Below are 17,605 nucleotides of genomic sequence, written 5' to 3'. Positions count from 1 at the left end.
CATCAGTCTATGTTTAACTTTAACCATTATAGAAGTAATACTTGCCTAAATATGCGTTAATAGCGAAGATAGCGTTTAACTGCGAGACATTTGCATATTTGTTCAATGTATGAGCGTTACGTCATAGGTGCGTTATCTTAATTACCTTTACGCTTATGGGAGAGAACAGATCTAGTTACAGAAACAAAGCATCTTCAGCTAACTCAACTAATAACTGCGTTCCACGAATTGTAACTTAGATAAATATTGTGGTTCGCGACAACCTATAGGGAAAACGGTAAACAATATTCAATAAAACTATGTTTTGTAAGTATAGAAATAATAACAAACCTATGTACAGTAATAATAATAAAATACGTGGAGTGTTTTCCATTTACACTTTAAATTATAAAGCATAGTTTCAAAAGAGTTCAAATTAAAACATGTTTTGATGACCTAATTGTAAGACTGGTAGTACTCCATCGTATAGCCATTTAGACACGCATCGTTAGCCATCATCAAAAAAGTAGCCTATTATATACTGCACTCTTTTCAGTAGTATTCGTTACAATTTGATATAGATATTAATTGATAGTGCTGTTAAATGGGAAAACAGTTATGTTAAACAGTACAAAAGAACGGAGAAATGTGGGTATGCCGAGGTCAGTATTCCCGCTAGAGATCATTTAAGACTAGAAATTGTTTACTGTTACTGTTACAGCCTTTTTATCGTCCCACTGCTGGGCACAGGCCTCCTCTCACACGGAGAAATTGTTTATTTGTACAAAAACAAAAAATATTTTGAGAGTATCTACCGTTAAACATCGTCACATTGTTATCCAATCCAACCAATGTTTGTGTGCTTCCTACACGGTTCATTTCATAAAAATTATAACTAAGTATTTATAGCTAAATATTCGATAATATTCCCACTTCTTAAGCCGATTGTAAGTAATTCGTGCGCGTCGGTCGTTAGCACACTTCTAAAACGGCAACCGGGAGTTTTTACTTCGACACACATACCTACATACAGACTGCATGCTAGATGCATTACGAAATGTAACTTACTCGTTTAAAAGTGATAGTCTGTGACTAATCGATTTTATATCGGAATCGATTTTAATACCATTGCCCTCGTATAACAATTTGCAGGGACGTGACTCGTGAGAAAGTATTTAATTTCCATTTCTGAATCGCATATGTTAATGAAACTGTTTAATATGCAGTTATTAATGATCTTCGCATCGCGAACTGCGGATGAGCGAAAGTAATTAAGTGCTCATTTAAACCGGTCGATTTCCGCTATAGTTTAATATGATAATTAGAAACTGAAAAAGATCGATTTACGCAGAGTGGCTTTTAACTTTCGTCGATTATCTTTCGTATACGTGTTTGATTCGAAGAACTTTAATCCCCTACTTGGCATGATGTCGTTAAGACTCAGTTACACAATCAACCAGTCTGTAAACAAATATTGCGGGTTCCTTGAACGCAGCCGAACGGCTATGTTTAGCCGCACGTGTGTTCCGCCCATTATTTTTAGCCGTACGATTCGGAGATGTATCGATTTGATCGTGTGATTTTGCCGTGGGACGTAATGAGATACGATTGCATTGTGGTATTGGGATTATTAAATTTTTTTACCGACTTCCAAAGAGGAGGATCTCAGTTTTTCTACTGCTTATTGCTATCGATATTTCGAAGATACTTCAATGATTTATATTGCCATCAAATGTCATAAGATCTTGATTCGACCAAATGTTTTTAAATGACGATGACTGATGTCTAAGATTTTTCGAGGAAACGGCATAGATGCGTAGTTAGACTCATCCTAAATGGTGTGTCATTTCGGTAACTACTAAATTTTAGCTGAAGAGAAACATGTACCAAAAAAGAACGTAGTAACAAAATTGGAAATTCAGTTTTCACTTCACCAAAGTTAACTGTTACGAAATTGACTATGTATACGAAGTTTCTTGTAGGGCCGATATTAAAGGGTTCCTATGTATGCAAATGGATTTAGAATAAGGTATTGTGGAGTGCGGGCCGATTTAAAATGCCAGCTTTTTAGGGTCCTCGCCACAGGATGGGGTAATCACGTTACGGCAGGTAAAGAGGGTTCGGAATTGGGTAAATCGTAGGTTAGGGTGTTGGTCAGATAATGGACTTATTGTGTAGATTTTTTTATTTATTATTGAAGAGCTTTTTCATTGATAAATAACATGTTATTCCATTGTTGAAATAAGTGTAGGTATATGTAAAATGTGATACTAACTGTTTCCTTGTGTTTCCCTGTTTAGCGGTTTCACCGTCACGTGGAAACTGCTTCCTGTATTCGGATAAAATATAGCCTGTGACCCGAGGATAGTAAACCTTCCCAATAGTAGTAAAATATTTTTCAAATCAGGTCGGTAATTTCGGAGTCTTTGGGGTACAAACATGTTTTTCTTCTTCGTAATGAAGTACATAATAGTACTCGTAGATAATGTTAGTTCCTTGTCAAAATTAAAGGTCAAGTAAAATACAAGAAACATCGAGAGGCATGTAATTGACATACTTATTATTACTTGGTTGACTTAGTGACTGTCGTGTTGCGTATTTACTTGAATAATTGTGGGAAGCCGTTGATTGTAAGTAGTTGTTGTTACAAAGGATCTTTTGACATAATGCCGGTTTAATAACTGTCCACAATAACACTACTTTGTTATAATGATTTCGAAATTTAGGCCTTATTCACACTTGAAACGTAAGAATTAATTTCGCAAATCATTCTGGATAGAGAAGTCAAAATGTTTTCAGAAGGGATTAAAACTGTGAACTAAAGCTAACCCTTCTAACGAGATAAACGATTTGTATAGAATAATGCTTTGAATTAAATCGGGACTAAAGTTTATATCAGGCTGTCAACCTAATATCAAGCCTCCTGACATTCAAGATATTCAGAATTTATTACAGTATTGTATGCTTTGTTTAAATTCGAATATAATTGGTTTGTTTCAGTCACTGTTGTCTCGTTCCCACGAATTTCAAATTGTACAGTTAGTTAACATAATTTTGTAGGCAAAGTGCTAGTTTTCGTTTCGCACTACAATATACGACTAAAGGATACCTATTATTTAATGTAAAACGGGTTGGATTTATAAAGGATTTTCAAAAGTTAAAAAAAACGGTGTATTTGCGCTGCAAAATGACAGAATTCATTCTTTAATTCATTCTTTTTTAATTGGTGTGCATAATAAAGAATATATCTATCTATCTATCTTTAAAACACGACTTCCCAAAGATGCTTTACTTAACGCAAAAAAATGACTCGCATTTAAACTTAATATTATGTAAGAATATGTATTGATAACGTAATCTTCACATTCTTTAGTAAGCTATGGAAAGTTTACGAGACGTATTTCCTATACAAAACCAGTAGTACAAACACCAAAGGCGTCCAAAAGTAAATACTGAATATAAAAATAGACAACGTTTGTAAACGTAATATTTCAAGTTTATCACGCGTTTTGATAACGCCTTATCTTTTGTTTCTGATAACATTCAGATTGTTTTTTTTTTCGACAATGTGTGATGATACACGTGCGTGAGTGTAGATTGCTTTAAACTTCGGGTTTGCTTGCGTTTCTTTTAACAATTATGTACCGATTTTCATAAAACAATAAATGAATATTTTGACTGAATATCGAAATGTGGTTTGATGGTAGTAAGTTCATAAATGATGCGTTTTACATAGTTTCCAATGAAGTTTGAGAAGAGAGTAGATATTGAATATTTTTATCTCGATATTTCTACATACATAAGTTTATTAAAAGGAAATCGTGACCGAAAAAGTTAATAATGAACATAAACAAACTGACAAATATTGTTTTTTATCTTGATACACATTAAACAAACAACAATTAAAACAAATTAAACAAAACGTTAGTAAATAATTTACGTTAATAAATAAAAACGCAATATTATTGCGTTTACATAACCAAATGATTGTATCAATGATGCAATATTATTTGTTTTTAGCGTGATTTTGGAAATATGCCTAACGTTTCTTTTTATTAAAAGTTGTTTCTCATGCTGTCTGATTTGATTGAGTGATAAAGAAGGTTTAATGTATCCTGTGCAGTAATCTAGATTACTAGGACTTATCCAAGGGTCTTATATAGGAAGGAAAACTTAGATCATGATCGATTAGGATAGTCTAGTTATCTAGTAATGCTTAGACTTACCAAACTTATGACTGGGTTGAGGAGGTCATATAGGCAGTCGCTTCTTGTAAAGCACTGATACCCATCTGAATCCGGTTAGACTGGAAGCCGACCCTAACATAGTTGGGAAAAGGCTCGGAGGTTGATGATGCTTAGACTTACCAAGTCATACCTTTATCCTTAGCCAATTCATGTGTTTACATACATATGTACATGCCTATGTCTAAAGCTCATAAGTAGAAAATATCCCAGGATATATTTCTGTAAAATATTTTGGCACAGTCCATGCCAAACAAAGGCATCGTATTTCAAAGAACGAGGGTACGTTATATGAAATTCTTTGTTCTAGTGTAAGCGTTATTTTAGGATTTCCTAGTTCATAGGATTCTATCATTAATGCTTATATACCTATGTAAAATATTTTTGATATAACCGAATAATAATTATAATGGTTGTTTGGAAAGTTTTAATCCAGAAAAAAAATAAGAAAAATGTGCAAAGTTTACGAGTTGGATCTTCTTACCATAATAGTTGGTTAACAGAAATAGTTAATGTATTTTGAATATTCTTGTTTAAAATGAAACCAAAATTCTCTCACGATTCTGAGAAAATACGTAATGTAATAAATGAGGTCCTCAATCTCCAAATAATAATCGATTTACATATACATAATGTCTTGGAACGTTTGGTTAACACGACATTCGGTTACGCTTTCGCGAATAAACGAACAAATGTTTTGGTAATCAGTTCCGAATTATGTCAAGATGTTAGCATTACATTATGTAATATCGATTCTTTGTATACTAGTATTATCAACCTGACTTTTCATACCTTCACTTAATCTTGTAGTGAATTTTCCCTTCATAAAAACTATCAGGGAAGACCAATATGCCAATGTATATTTGTCTTCATAATGTTTGTCTTTTCATCGTAAACCATAAGAAACAAACAGACTTTCCCATTCATAAACATAAGTAAGGATAGGTAAGACAAATATCTTTGAAGTAACGTAACCTCCAGACTGTACCCTATACATCATTATTAACCCTGGAGTAAACAAAAGGTCATTATCGGGTTTCAAGTACTTTGTTGTACCCTGGGCAGTCGGGTCTGGTAATTAGCTGTTCAATTTTATGTAGAACACGACCAATTAGATAGCAACCAAAATAAAATCCTTCAATATGATATATTCAGAGGAATCTCTTTGTAAAGTTTAATGTAATAAAATTCAAAACATAAGTTTCTTCTCAAGATATGCCATAACAACATATTTCTCAGGCCAAAGTTTGCGTTCGTTAGTACCATATATAACTTCTATAATCTTCAATCTTAATCCTCGTTCGATCCCAAACTTCGCAAAAGTTAGGAACCGAAGCGGCAAAAGTAATAAATTATCAATATTTATTCACATACTATAGAATATGTGCTCGTTCTCCTAAACGAGGTGTTCCAAATTTACCCTTTAGATATTACGAATTTATGTAGGTACGTTTCAGTCGATTCAGGTTAACGTCCGTATGCAATTTAGCACTCTCTAGTAAATGTTTTGTTTACTAACGATTCTTTAAAACGTTCCTCCATTAAGCATAGCTTCCGAAATTTCATTGTCTAACTGTCTTCGTAAAGAACTTCACCGAAAGTATGGAATTCCAAACTGTCGAATTTCTTTTCTATTTATGACTTATAAAACTTCTATCGTTTTGTCAACAGGTATTGCATGTTGCATAATTTTTCCTGATTTGCATAAATTGTCATGCTCTTTCTTTTCATTAAATATTTACCAAATCCAGGCCTATGTATCATAGTTCGTAAGCCTAGTTTAGTGCCAGACATTTTAATACCATAGAGCGTCACAGCTCCATTACTGCATGAGAACTATTTAGTTATTAATGTCTTGCACGCGATGACACCCACCTCATTTTAGAATTAGCACGTTGTTTCTGGTCTACATTATTACTGCAGCAATATAAATATGCTGGATAGGTTTTTTAAACGTTCTTTATTTGGCCAATGGGGTTGTTATTCATTCTTAAACAGTTTCTCAAAAACGTTCTGTTTCCACATTGTGAGACTTTCGTCTTCGTCTAAAATGTGTCTTGGATGTCACCCAGCGAAAAATCACATTCATTTTTTTTCCAATAACTTTCGCTAACTGTCATCTCAAAAATCAAATCTTCATATACCCTAGTCGACGCCAGACAGTTGTCCATGCTGTTGACACACGACAGACGCAGACGTCCGTCATAGTTGCACGACAGCGCTTTGTAATAGGCGTGATGCACGCAACCTACCAGTCCTGTGCCAAAGATACGCTGAGACTTGATCATTGATAAGCCTACGGGAATATAGTGGGAACGGATCAGAAGCCCTGATATTTAAGTACCTTTGTACTTTTTGTAAAAAGAGAGTATATAACAAACATAGGTACATAATTATTAATACATATTTATTAAAAGTTTTGAGTGTTCCATCTTCATAGACATTTTAGATGACGTAAAATCTCCGTGTATTTAAACGATGCATCTTACAAGTTGATGTGAAGCTTAGAAAATATTTTATTTATGGGCGCTGTTAGACGTGCCTGTTTTACACCCCAGCTGCAGGGGTGATTTGTTATTGCTTGCGTTTGTAGGTCAGTACGGTTTGATTGATTACACAATTAACCGCTTCACTAGTTGCTGGCAAAACGGCGTTTAGAATCGAGCTGAATTGTGGCGGTAAGCCTTAAATCTTTCTCCAGGATAATGATCTGATTGATGATTTTATCAAACATCAACACCACATTCTTTAATAAAACTGTATAATGTCTTCGATTCAGAGCTATCAAACTGCACGAAAATTACATAAAATGCTTGACTGACCATATTTTCACCTGCCGTTAGCAATCTCAGACAAAGTGAGCTCTTATTTTTGTTGTACACTGGTCACAATTGATTAGAAAGTGACGGATGATGAAAAAACGTTCAGAAAACGTTTCGTGGTTCAGAGAGTCGTCGGACCGGCTAACGACCGGCGACGCTGAAAAAAAAAACTACGAATCGAATTTTCATGGCAAGCCTCGTTAATCTTTGAGCAAATATTTCTAAGCTTGACCTAGTTGATTGATTACGAAAACTGTAATCTCTGCAAATAATGAATTTTATTTTATAACTATTACTTGAAAAGCTTATTTTACACCTTGTTTGGGTAACACGTAGCGACACCTAGCGGGGAATAGACGAACTAAAAACCATGCCGTGGAAACGGGAAACGCAATGTCTTGGTATCTAAAACTTAACACAAATAAAAATATTCATCTTTTTATTACAGTTTAATAGCGTGTAAGCAATTTTTATAACTTACATTTCACACCGGCGCTGTTTAGTGTTGCTATTCGACGCTAGATGGCGCTGCCAGTCGATTCAATGCAAACTCATTGAATGCAGCGCCACGCCATTGTAGCTTTGCCTCTTGACGTAAAACTATTGATTTGCATTGTCAAAGTAGGACACTGCGCTGTTGATTTATGATTTAGAATAATGCCCGCTAAAGATTTCATATATTTAATTGAAAACTGTACCTATTTTAACTTAGTATACATACTTTCTCACGTAGACTTTGTGAATACAAATTACCTACTCTGTGTTACTAAGTTGTTAATATAATTGTCATTGATTCATCTATGTAGGGCACCAAGTGAACTAAATACATTACTCAACTATGTAATGTTTTGTTTACAATCCAAGACTACAAAATTCTTAGTCACATTAAAGTCAAACATTTTTATGTACTTTGACTATTTTAGAACAGGAATCGTATGCAGAAGTAACAAATATTAATTTGTAGAAATAATATTGCTAGTTTCACGAAGAATGAACACACAGCTTAATTCACCAACACAGCTTAAGTCAATTTTCATGAACGAATCATTCTCATGGTGTACAAAACCTATCATTACAGTATTACTGTATGACGTAAGCTTGATAGGCCACCGACCTCGGTACAGTCACTTACCGTGTACTTCCATTGGACACTCGATTAAAAAATATTTTTTGTTGAAACATGGTCGGGACTTAAATATGTCAATGTCGGATTTTTTCGCCGAGAGCGGTGACAGGGTTTAAAAGTAGTATTCGTACAAGTTTTTGAGGCTTAGAAAGGATTTTAATGACATGAAAGACTGGGGTATTCTGCTGTAGTAGTTTGTAGTTGAAAATTAAATTATTTTTCTTGCCCAGTGGAGCAATAAAGTTTTTGAATAGTTTAAATTAATTCTGTTATGAATTTTCCGTTTGAAAGCTCTTGCCTTTATTTTTATTCCAGCTTAAAATAAATTGTTTTGAAGACTAAAAAAACTGGATCAGATTTCGAACGTAATGATCATTGTTATAGTTCGGCCATTCAGAGAATGCGTTCCTGACACGTCGCGATTGAACTGACGACGTAATAACATTCATTGATTATTGATATAATAATGTTGTTTTAATGCTCCTCAATTGTTAAAACGGTAAACAACCAGCAAAAATATTTTTATCGTAACTGCAACGCCATTGCAAAGTTACGTCGTCAGTTCAATCGCGACGTGTCAGGAACGCATTCTCTGAATGGCCGAACTATAGTAAACCAAATGACTTGTACAGACAAATATGGATAATAAGTACTTTAGTAGGCGAGCCAGTAATATCTAGTTTTTGTACTGGTCCTATTTAAACAGCCCACGTTCAGGTTGTTGACCTTTATCAAACATCTGTTTTAATTGACTCGAAGTCGAATTTGGTTCGAATTATATTAATGAGATATCTTCTAGATCAGTGGTTCTTAACCTTTTTGACATGAGGGACCACTTTGACTAAAGTTTGTCTTGCTGGGGACCACCCCATCGGTTCACCTGAACTGTGAGCTCTTTGATAAATGCGCGAGCGAAGCGAGCGCGGAATTTTTATCGGACTTAAACCAAATATTACGTAAAATTTAGCCCAAATGTACTTAACTTTTTGTTTGTTGAAATGCAAAAATAAGGGCATAAAGTTTCTGAATACGCGAGCGAAGCGAGCGCGAAATTTTAATTATTTTTTAAGACTCAAAACCAAAATTACGTAAAATGTTGCGAAAACCCGCGCGCGCATAGATAAGTCGATAAAAATAAAGTTAGATAACTAACAGCAACGTCACGAAGCAAAGCTTCGCGGACCACTTGTATGTCTCCAGGGACCACCAGTGGTCCGCGGACCACCGGTTAAGAACCACTGTTCTAGATGAAACTAGTTGAGATTAATTAGAAAAGGAACTAAAAAGTAGTCTTGCTTTACTTTTCGACTTTGAAAACTTGATACCATATAGCAAAATGTGACAAAATTAATGGCTTAAGTTACGTGACAACTACCAATTGGTTCAACATACACTTAATTACTAAGTAAGCAATTAATTTGTCATACTAATTCGTAATATGACATGGATCATAGAAGGTCAACTGCTTAACATATAGCCATCAATTTATAAACCATTCCTTTTTTGATCAATGAAACGCCTATGCGCCATACTTTTTTTGTAGGTCTAGTAATTTTGTTAATTATTACTTGATTGGTAGAACTAGGCATGATCTGGTTTTGATTTGGTAATTTTGTTTGGTTTTAGGCTAATTACAGTTAATTCCGAGTCTCAACGTTTTGATATATCATGTTTGCAAGGGCACTCCTTCAGCCTAGCTAGAATTACTTATGTATAATAATAATTGTCAGGCAGTATATTACTCTATGATAATAAGTACAGTGATTAGTATATGACGCATTTTCTCAGAAGCAACATAGTGTTTGTATCCACCTAGTAGGGTTAAATAGGGTGATTGATATTCCCGTGTTTTCTGGGAATTAATTTAATATTAGGGAAAGCAAACCTGAGTATAAGATGTTATATTGTAAAAAATCATAAAAAGTGAAACTTCACGATATCGCTGCACTACTACTAATAGTCTCGGCACATGCAATAGTACATGTTAGCGCGGTTGCTTCGCGGAAATAGACTGTTTTTCAATTATGGGCTGCGCTCGCGTTCATCGATCGTTTGCGTGTGTTCCGCAGCTAACTCAATAGGTTCTGTGGTCCTATTGGCTGGTGTCTTGTGTAATAGATGGTGGATGGGGCTTCACTGATCGACAAAATGTCCTGGATTTTTGGTGCTAGAGTTGAAAAACCTCACACTAATGTACTGCTTAATGTCATATACGAACTTGATTACAGTCTTATTCATAAAACCCATAGAAAATAACTACACAGATACACCATTTACTCCGTATACTCGTACCAATTTGTGTACAAAACAGTATTTTTCTCGCAACAGTGGCTGACTGGGGCTTCCACGAGCTAATGGCTCCACGCTCTAGTGGCTATGACTCAGAGCGTTCAACAAACCAGTCGAGTTTATTGTTACGTGGATGTCGAACACCTGAATCGAACTATAAAGTTTGAAAAGATAAAAGTCCCAAAATCCACTGGTTTGGCTTTTTCATCAGAGCAACTGGACTGGATTTTAAAATGGCTGCTGTAATGAAGGTTGATGACTTTAACCCTGAACCGCCATAGATGTAACCAATCTTATGTTACTTAAATGTATCACTGGGAAAGTTGAAGATGTGAGAAATAAATCATCTACCAGAGAAATAGGATGATTTGCTCTAACACACAGATTAACTTTAATAAATCTATAAAAATATTATATACTACGTTTAAAGTCAAGTAATATTTACCAGACTTTGGCCAAGATAATGGGCCAATCGAGGTCTTTATCGAAGGGGAGGGCTTACTGCGCAGATTTCTCCGACACCACTGGAGCATACCATTAACAATTATACGCTCTAACGGAGGTGACTCACCGCCTCTTGGTGCACGATGGTTACCGTCCACCAGTTATAAGACAGTTAACTTTAACTGGCAACAAAGAAATTACTTCCCAACGTTAAAAAAATTGAAGTGCTCCTCAATTTTGAAGAGTTATGACATTATTTACTTTTGCTAAAACTATGTATCCCAAAAAGGACTTCTTTTGATTAGTCTTTTCCAATTAAATTCGGTTTGTTTTGTACAAATAAATAAATGTTTAATTAGAGGTAGTTAAACCTATTGATAAGCAGTAGGTTACAAAACCATTTCTGGCTCTAAAACCATTCCAATTTGACGTATATAGTTGGCGCTTAAAATGCAAATGTACACATGCGCCAGCGACGCGGTGAATCATCGTTTGCACTTAGGCTAGTGTATTTACAAGTTTTGCTATATTTTAAAACTATTATTCTAAAGATCCTTTAGAAGGTAACTGATACTTTTATGCAACTGCAAAAGTCCAACAGTATACAACAGATACACAACTTATTAAAACAAGTTCTCCCTAAGATACGTAAGAATGTTTTAATAAATGCACATAGGTAAACGTACTACACGGTTTCAAAGCAGAAATAAATAAAACGTAGATACAATAATTGCAAAACGTAGAAACTAAAACTGCAATGATTCAGCAACTATGTTTGCCCAGAGTTCTAAAGTATTTTCATTTATCCTGCAGGTTGAACCAAACCTGTTGAAACTACGATAAATTTTATCCCAACTATTTACGAGTGTTTCTGAAACTGCACTTTTGTGAAATAATTAATCTGCTGCAGTTAGAACGTTCTATGAAGAATGCTTTGAAAACTATCTGTTAGTGAGAATACTGCTTGCTAAAATGTAATGAACGCCAAATCAATCTGGCTATTTTATAAAAACTCATGGATTTTTCTGAGGTTAATTATTCTATATTTTGTAAAACCTAATGAATTGTTAATAAAGGCCTAATCGACCCTTCTGTTAATGAACTCCTTTTTTGAAGGCCTATAATTAAGAGCAAACAGCTACCTTTGTTAATTAACAATATTCTAAACGTCGGAATATTTATTCATTCAGCGATTTTATGATATTTAGATTTTATATTCTCTAATACTGGAAAAGAGAAAAACACGTATTAGGTTAAACGTGTACGGTTTTAATGTCAAATGAGTCATGGACGTTTGTTCTGACACTAGGTTAGTATATTCCTATAATATGTCCGATAAAGTCCGATTAATAAATGATTAGAATGATTCTGATGTGGCTTATTGTAGGTTCTTCCATTTAAATACCCGATGCAGATCATCTAAAATTCTAAAGTCTCAGGACTTTCCCGTGTATGTATAACAAATATCTTTTATAAAGATAATATCATTAAACTGTGGTAGATCATGCATGTTGTGAATGAAATGCGATAAGAGTACTTCTGGTGGTTAATCTTAAAGCCAATGTCACCTCCTGACCTTTGAGAGGCAGAATAGTAGAAGCAATGCAAAACCAGTTTTATCGTACCGTGCTCTTTCTACTTGAAAACAAAAATCGAATAAGCAAACCATAAAATGTTAAAAGAACCTAAAAAACAACGGAAACTATTCCCAAAAAGCCGGTTTGTGTCCCGACCAGACACCATCTGCCGATACAATAAAAATTAAAAAATAAGCGCAGAATTTTGGTTGTGGGTGCTTTTTGAAGCCTTATTACAGTGTTAAAATGTAAACTAAAGTGAAGGCAAGCTTGTACAGAAACATCACCAATATTTAACCGCGCTGTCATGAAAGTGAATGTTCACAAAGTATTATATCTGAAACTAAACTAACAGTTTCGAATGCACAATTTCAAGCGTCTTATCTTTTGTATCACGTGCAGAGTTTTCTTTCTTGCACCCCCTTTGCCCCACCGAAGGCTGATAACCAAGCGGACCGGCGCCTGCGCAGCGCTGCCACCTCAGTCTCCTCTCAGCTGCCTCGCGGAGCGTACGTATCGCACCACGTTACATTCTAAAATATCAAAATCTCAGTGATGTGACATATGAACGCGAAATGTGTTTGTGATAGTGATTTATTATTTGAAATTGATAACAGTTTCAGTTTGGCTAATGTGATATAAGGTGGAGTTTTATCTGTGCCCGGATCGAGCCGATACCGTTGCGTCGCGCTTGGGTGATTCGGTTAATAACTCGTGGATCTACAGTGCCTGTGTTATAGTGGCTTTGCTAAGATTTAACGCCGTGAAAAGGTCACTTACCTTGATCGGCCATAGAAAAAACTTCTCATATTCCTGATCTAGACGCGTCAATGTCATTATTGGTCGTTTTGTTTCTGATTACGTTGCGAAACAGGTTGTCATGTGGCTAGTTCCTTTTTCTGCCGTTGTTTTTCATGGTTTCTTTTCGTTTGCCACTAAAACTAGTTTGGTCTGTATTGAGTCACACTTTTTCGAAAGGTTATAAGAAGTTTACCTTTTAGATTAGGGCATTACTATTTATAGTAACCATTAATTATTTGAGAGCTCGATTGACACAGATTTAAGCCTTTTGTTTCGGCCAGCTTAGATGTGAAAGGATAGAAGATGCGAGACATTGTCCCAGTTTCGTCGATCAAAAAATTAATAAACTTTCATTTGTGTGATAAAGACGATAGGTTCTTTCTCTCATTATTTTCACGCTTCATAGACAGTCGGTTGGAGCGGGTTTTTGTTTCGTCCGAGTGAAACGGCGGCAATTGGACCTTGATATCCGGAGTTGCAACAGCATACAATTGGTTTGTACGGATTGGTGTACGGCACAAGTACGGGAAGTAGATTGTTTTACAATATTATCATGGCTTTACTTTATTCCTGTAATTTGAGCAGGTGTTTTTCTTAGTGACCGACGATTATAGTACAATAACAAGTTGTGATTGGATTTTCGAGACACATTACCAGACATACATATGTATTTCAAAGGATTGTAAACACTAATTACCAAGACACGTTGTATCTAAGAGGAAGACATCTAAAGCCTCCATGACGCTTTAATCTATACACATGTAAACTAATTACAAACGAACCAATCAGCACACAGCCTTTACAAGAACAGTATTCAAAAAGTATTTAGTAATTTTCTTACTTCTTCCTAGTACTAGGTTGGCAGTCACGCTCGCTACATTTGTGAAATTACACCGACCTAGATTTTTGGCTAACCACTTGCTAATGAGACGAGAAATGAATGATTTTGGAGTCCTAATTACTCGGTTCGATGTCCGGTTTTTGTTTGCCAAGGTTCACGGTTGACTTGGTTTGGGGTCGAGGAAAATGTTGCAGTCTAAGGGACATAAGTTTTAGGGGGTACTGCACAATTGTCTACCAACTAATGAAAGTGCATGGTGATAATTATATCTAAGGAATGATTTCTGCATTTATTGACAGCTTTATTATGTTTGTAGATTATCAAAAGAAAGTGAACTTCATGTTAAAAGTTATTACTACTTAAAATTCATATTTCCAACCAGTCAGTGTCTACATTAACGTTTAATTAGTTTTACTACTTAATTCTAAGACGTAAATTCCGCTTTCGCTTTTAAACTTAAATCACCTGACTTTTATGTTGTCAAGGTCTCAAAATGATTGTCTTAAACATTGCTCTCCATTATTATCTTGTGCTAACATTGTTACAATATTCTCTTGTTTTAATACAAATTACAATAGTTTACAGTGACTCAGTATTGGTTGTTTTTCTCACGTAAGCGCAGTTTTAAATGATGTTTTGCAAGTCATATCTTATATGCTAATACACCATGTTTTACATCGATTGCATTTATTTGTTTTGAAGTTATTTTATTTATAGTGTCCGTGTTATTTATGGGATAACAAGTTTATTAATAAACATCTTAGGACTATCTTGTACTTTAATTAATTATAATTATATTTTTAAATTGGCTTTGCCTCGTCTGAAAGTCATTAAGTGATTTGATTATGATTAATGTTCTATCGTTGTAAATATAAATAGGTTTATAATAAGCCGGAACTTTTGACTCTATAGTTCTCTTATTAGATTTTATTATGGGAAATTCTAATAATGAGAGAATCGAGTGATTCATATGTATACAGGCAACACTGTTTTATTTATTATCTTCAGTGCTAACAATATTTAGTTCACTTAACCTGAGTATTTATCGAGCGAATATTGCTGGGCGTGAAAACATACGGTTTATCGTCCCGTTAAGGAACTTTATCAGATTAGTACTGATAAGTACTGATAATGACTTGGAAATGTGTGGCTCTGATGTCATCGTATTTTTGTAGTTTAATAGTTTTCGAGAGCTACTTAATTAACCATCATTATAAATACCTGCTTCAGCTGTATCTATATTGCAAGTTATCATTGAATATTTAAAGGATGTCAGCCATTTTACTAGCATTTTGGAGAATTTGTGGTGCCTCAACTTTTGCTTCCGCGTTCCTTGTAATGTCTGACATTAAGTAACGACACTCTTACCTCTTTGCAAGACAATCGGTAATTTAGCTACATTTGAACACAAAAAAAAATCTAAAGTTTGTATTTTTCTTCTATTGCCACAGGGATTATATGGATAAAACGCCTTTTCATAAATTCTTCTATCGATTTGAGAAATAAGCGCTTTAAGGCTTGCTTATAATCTTGGCAACTAATAAGACAGTGTTAGCCGATGGTTAATCAATATCTAACACTAGTCTTAATAAAACTATCACGTGTGTAATTGTTCATCATATCGATTACCATTGTTTCGAATCGAGAGATAACGCAAACGTGACTGGACGCCGATCCACGTATCTATAAGAATCGATATATTGTATTAGTTTGACGTATATCTATCTATCGTTATTATAGCACGGATTATTTATTTAGCGTTAGATAGATTAGGGTTCTGAGAATTCTGAGATTGGTTGGGTGTTTTTATCGGTGGGGAATTAGCTGTTTTATTTTGTGGTACTTATAAATTACCCTAGGCCTTTGGTTACATTCTAAGCCTGCCTGTTCTGTAAAAGAAGAGTTTTTTTTAATATCGACTTTTATGCAGTGCTTAACCTATTACATATCGGCAGTTATAACAAAACCGATTGGGCCGCGCGTGTATTTGAAGTTAATTATGATGATTTTTAGTAACGTGTAACAAAATAATGATTTACCAAGGTGGAGGACAAGATGATATTTGTAAATACATACAAAATTGCCTTTTTATAATGTACCAAATACATCGTATAACTTCTTGAAGTTATGAAGACATTATAATCATTGTTTTAATATATCATCGCATGACAGAAAAGTAACAATTTAATCAACTTATAGTTCACAGCAATTTAAAATGGTGCAATGCAGTTGTGTCATTGAGTGGTTTTTGCTGCTCGACCGTGTATCGATCGGTAATCTTACCTTCGGTAATTTTTATTACGTTTAATCATCAATATCATCTGAAAAGTAGTTTTTTTTTTTTTTTAAGAGAAAAATATCTATGTTAAAGGTCCCAAATTTCTCTGGTTGGACCATCTAATCTTAATTTTATGAGAAAATAATATTTTGATGCGGTTTCATATGTTGTTAGGGTGTTAAAAGTATATTTAGTATGACCAAAATTAGCACTAAGGTGGCAAAATAAAACTGTGTAATACTTGAGTTATTAGTGACCACACAAGTAATCACAATAATTAACTACCCAACGCAAATATTTTAATAAACTAAATATAAATAAAAGAGTGTGTATTGACAACCTTGCGACCTCAACGCCGGGTCGCGTCGACCTTAGCACCGATATCTAAGCTATTTGACCAGTAGACCAGTAAATAACTTACTGCTTTATCTTTTGTACGTTCTTCTTATTAATGAGAGTTAAAGCATTCATTAAACATTGTTATAATGAATGGTGCCTCATAAATGTTTCTGATGTAATCTCATAGTATAGCGAAATCTATTTATGTATCATCATCCTCCTGCCCTTATCTCAATTTTATTTGGGGTCGGTCAGAAAGTCATAGTACGAGATATCAGTAACATAGTTGAATAAGGATACCACTGTTTTCAATTATTAAATCACAGGTTATCCTCTAAGTACTTTAAAAATAATGGCTTTTTTTTAGAGTAGAAAATGTACGTCTAAATTCTAAATTAACAAGCTATATAATCACAATATGAATCGTAAAATCCATAACAAACATACCAACGCTCAGATAAAAAAGGCTTTCCAAACGAGAATTCTTTTGCTATGTCATTCGGGTCAAAGCTAAACTTATGGGAACACTTAGAGGGATCGACCTTTTATCTCCGGCACGTGGAACCGTATAGCTGTGTTATTATTTCATTTTGTTTGTGTGTGTGAGTGTGAGATGTGTGTGTGTGCATCAGCTGATGATGGAAGTTTGAACAGCAGCACAAGTATGTGATCATGTTAGTAACTTATTAAGTTAACATTAAGTAAATTTATTTTAAAATATTTATAGTGATGCTTCCGCATACAAAAACATGTCTAAACTCAAAAACATTCCTTAATCAGTATTACACAGTTTCGTAGCAAAAACTGAGCCATGACGCGTACATTAGTATTCCTGTTGCGTCCGTACAGTATTAATTAAACAGAC

The 17,605-nt window shown here is 34.6% G+C and overlaps 1 protein-coding gene across 20 annotated transcripts in view; it reads left to right on the top strand.

The window, feature by feature from the left end:
• Window positions 1-17,605, top strand: part of LOC124642934 (serine/threonine-protein kinase MARK2-like) — a 188,843-nt gene that overhangs the window by 81,738 nt on the left and 89,500 nt on the right. For 9 of the 20 annotated variants that reach the window (XM_047181718.1, XM_047181711.1, XM_047181710.1 and 6 more), the window contains exon 1: window positions 12,973-13,124. The exons of 4 other annotated variants lie outside the window; for them this stretch is intronic. The gene's annotated coding sequence lies outside the window, so the exon portion shown is untranslated. Of the gene's footprint in view, window positions 1-12,970; window positions 13,253-17,605 lie in introns of those variants that run through there. 7 more of the 20 variants (XM_047181707.1, XM_047181708.1, XM_047181717.1 and 4 more) reach the window with 3 other exon arrangements.

This window comes from Helicoverpa zea, chromosome 26, assembly GCF_022581195.2.
Source record: "Helicoverpa zea isolate HzStark_Cry1AcR chromosome 26, ilHelZeax1.1, whole genome shotgun sequence".
Taxonomy (NCBI): Eukaryota; Metazoa; Arthropoda; class Insecta; order Lepidoptera; family Noctuidae; genus Helicoverpa; species Helicoverpa zea.
This window is presented reverse-complemented; position numbering and strand designations above follow the sequence as displayed.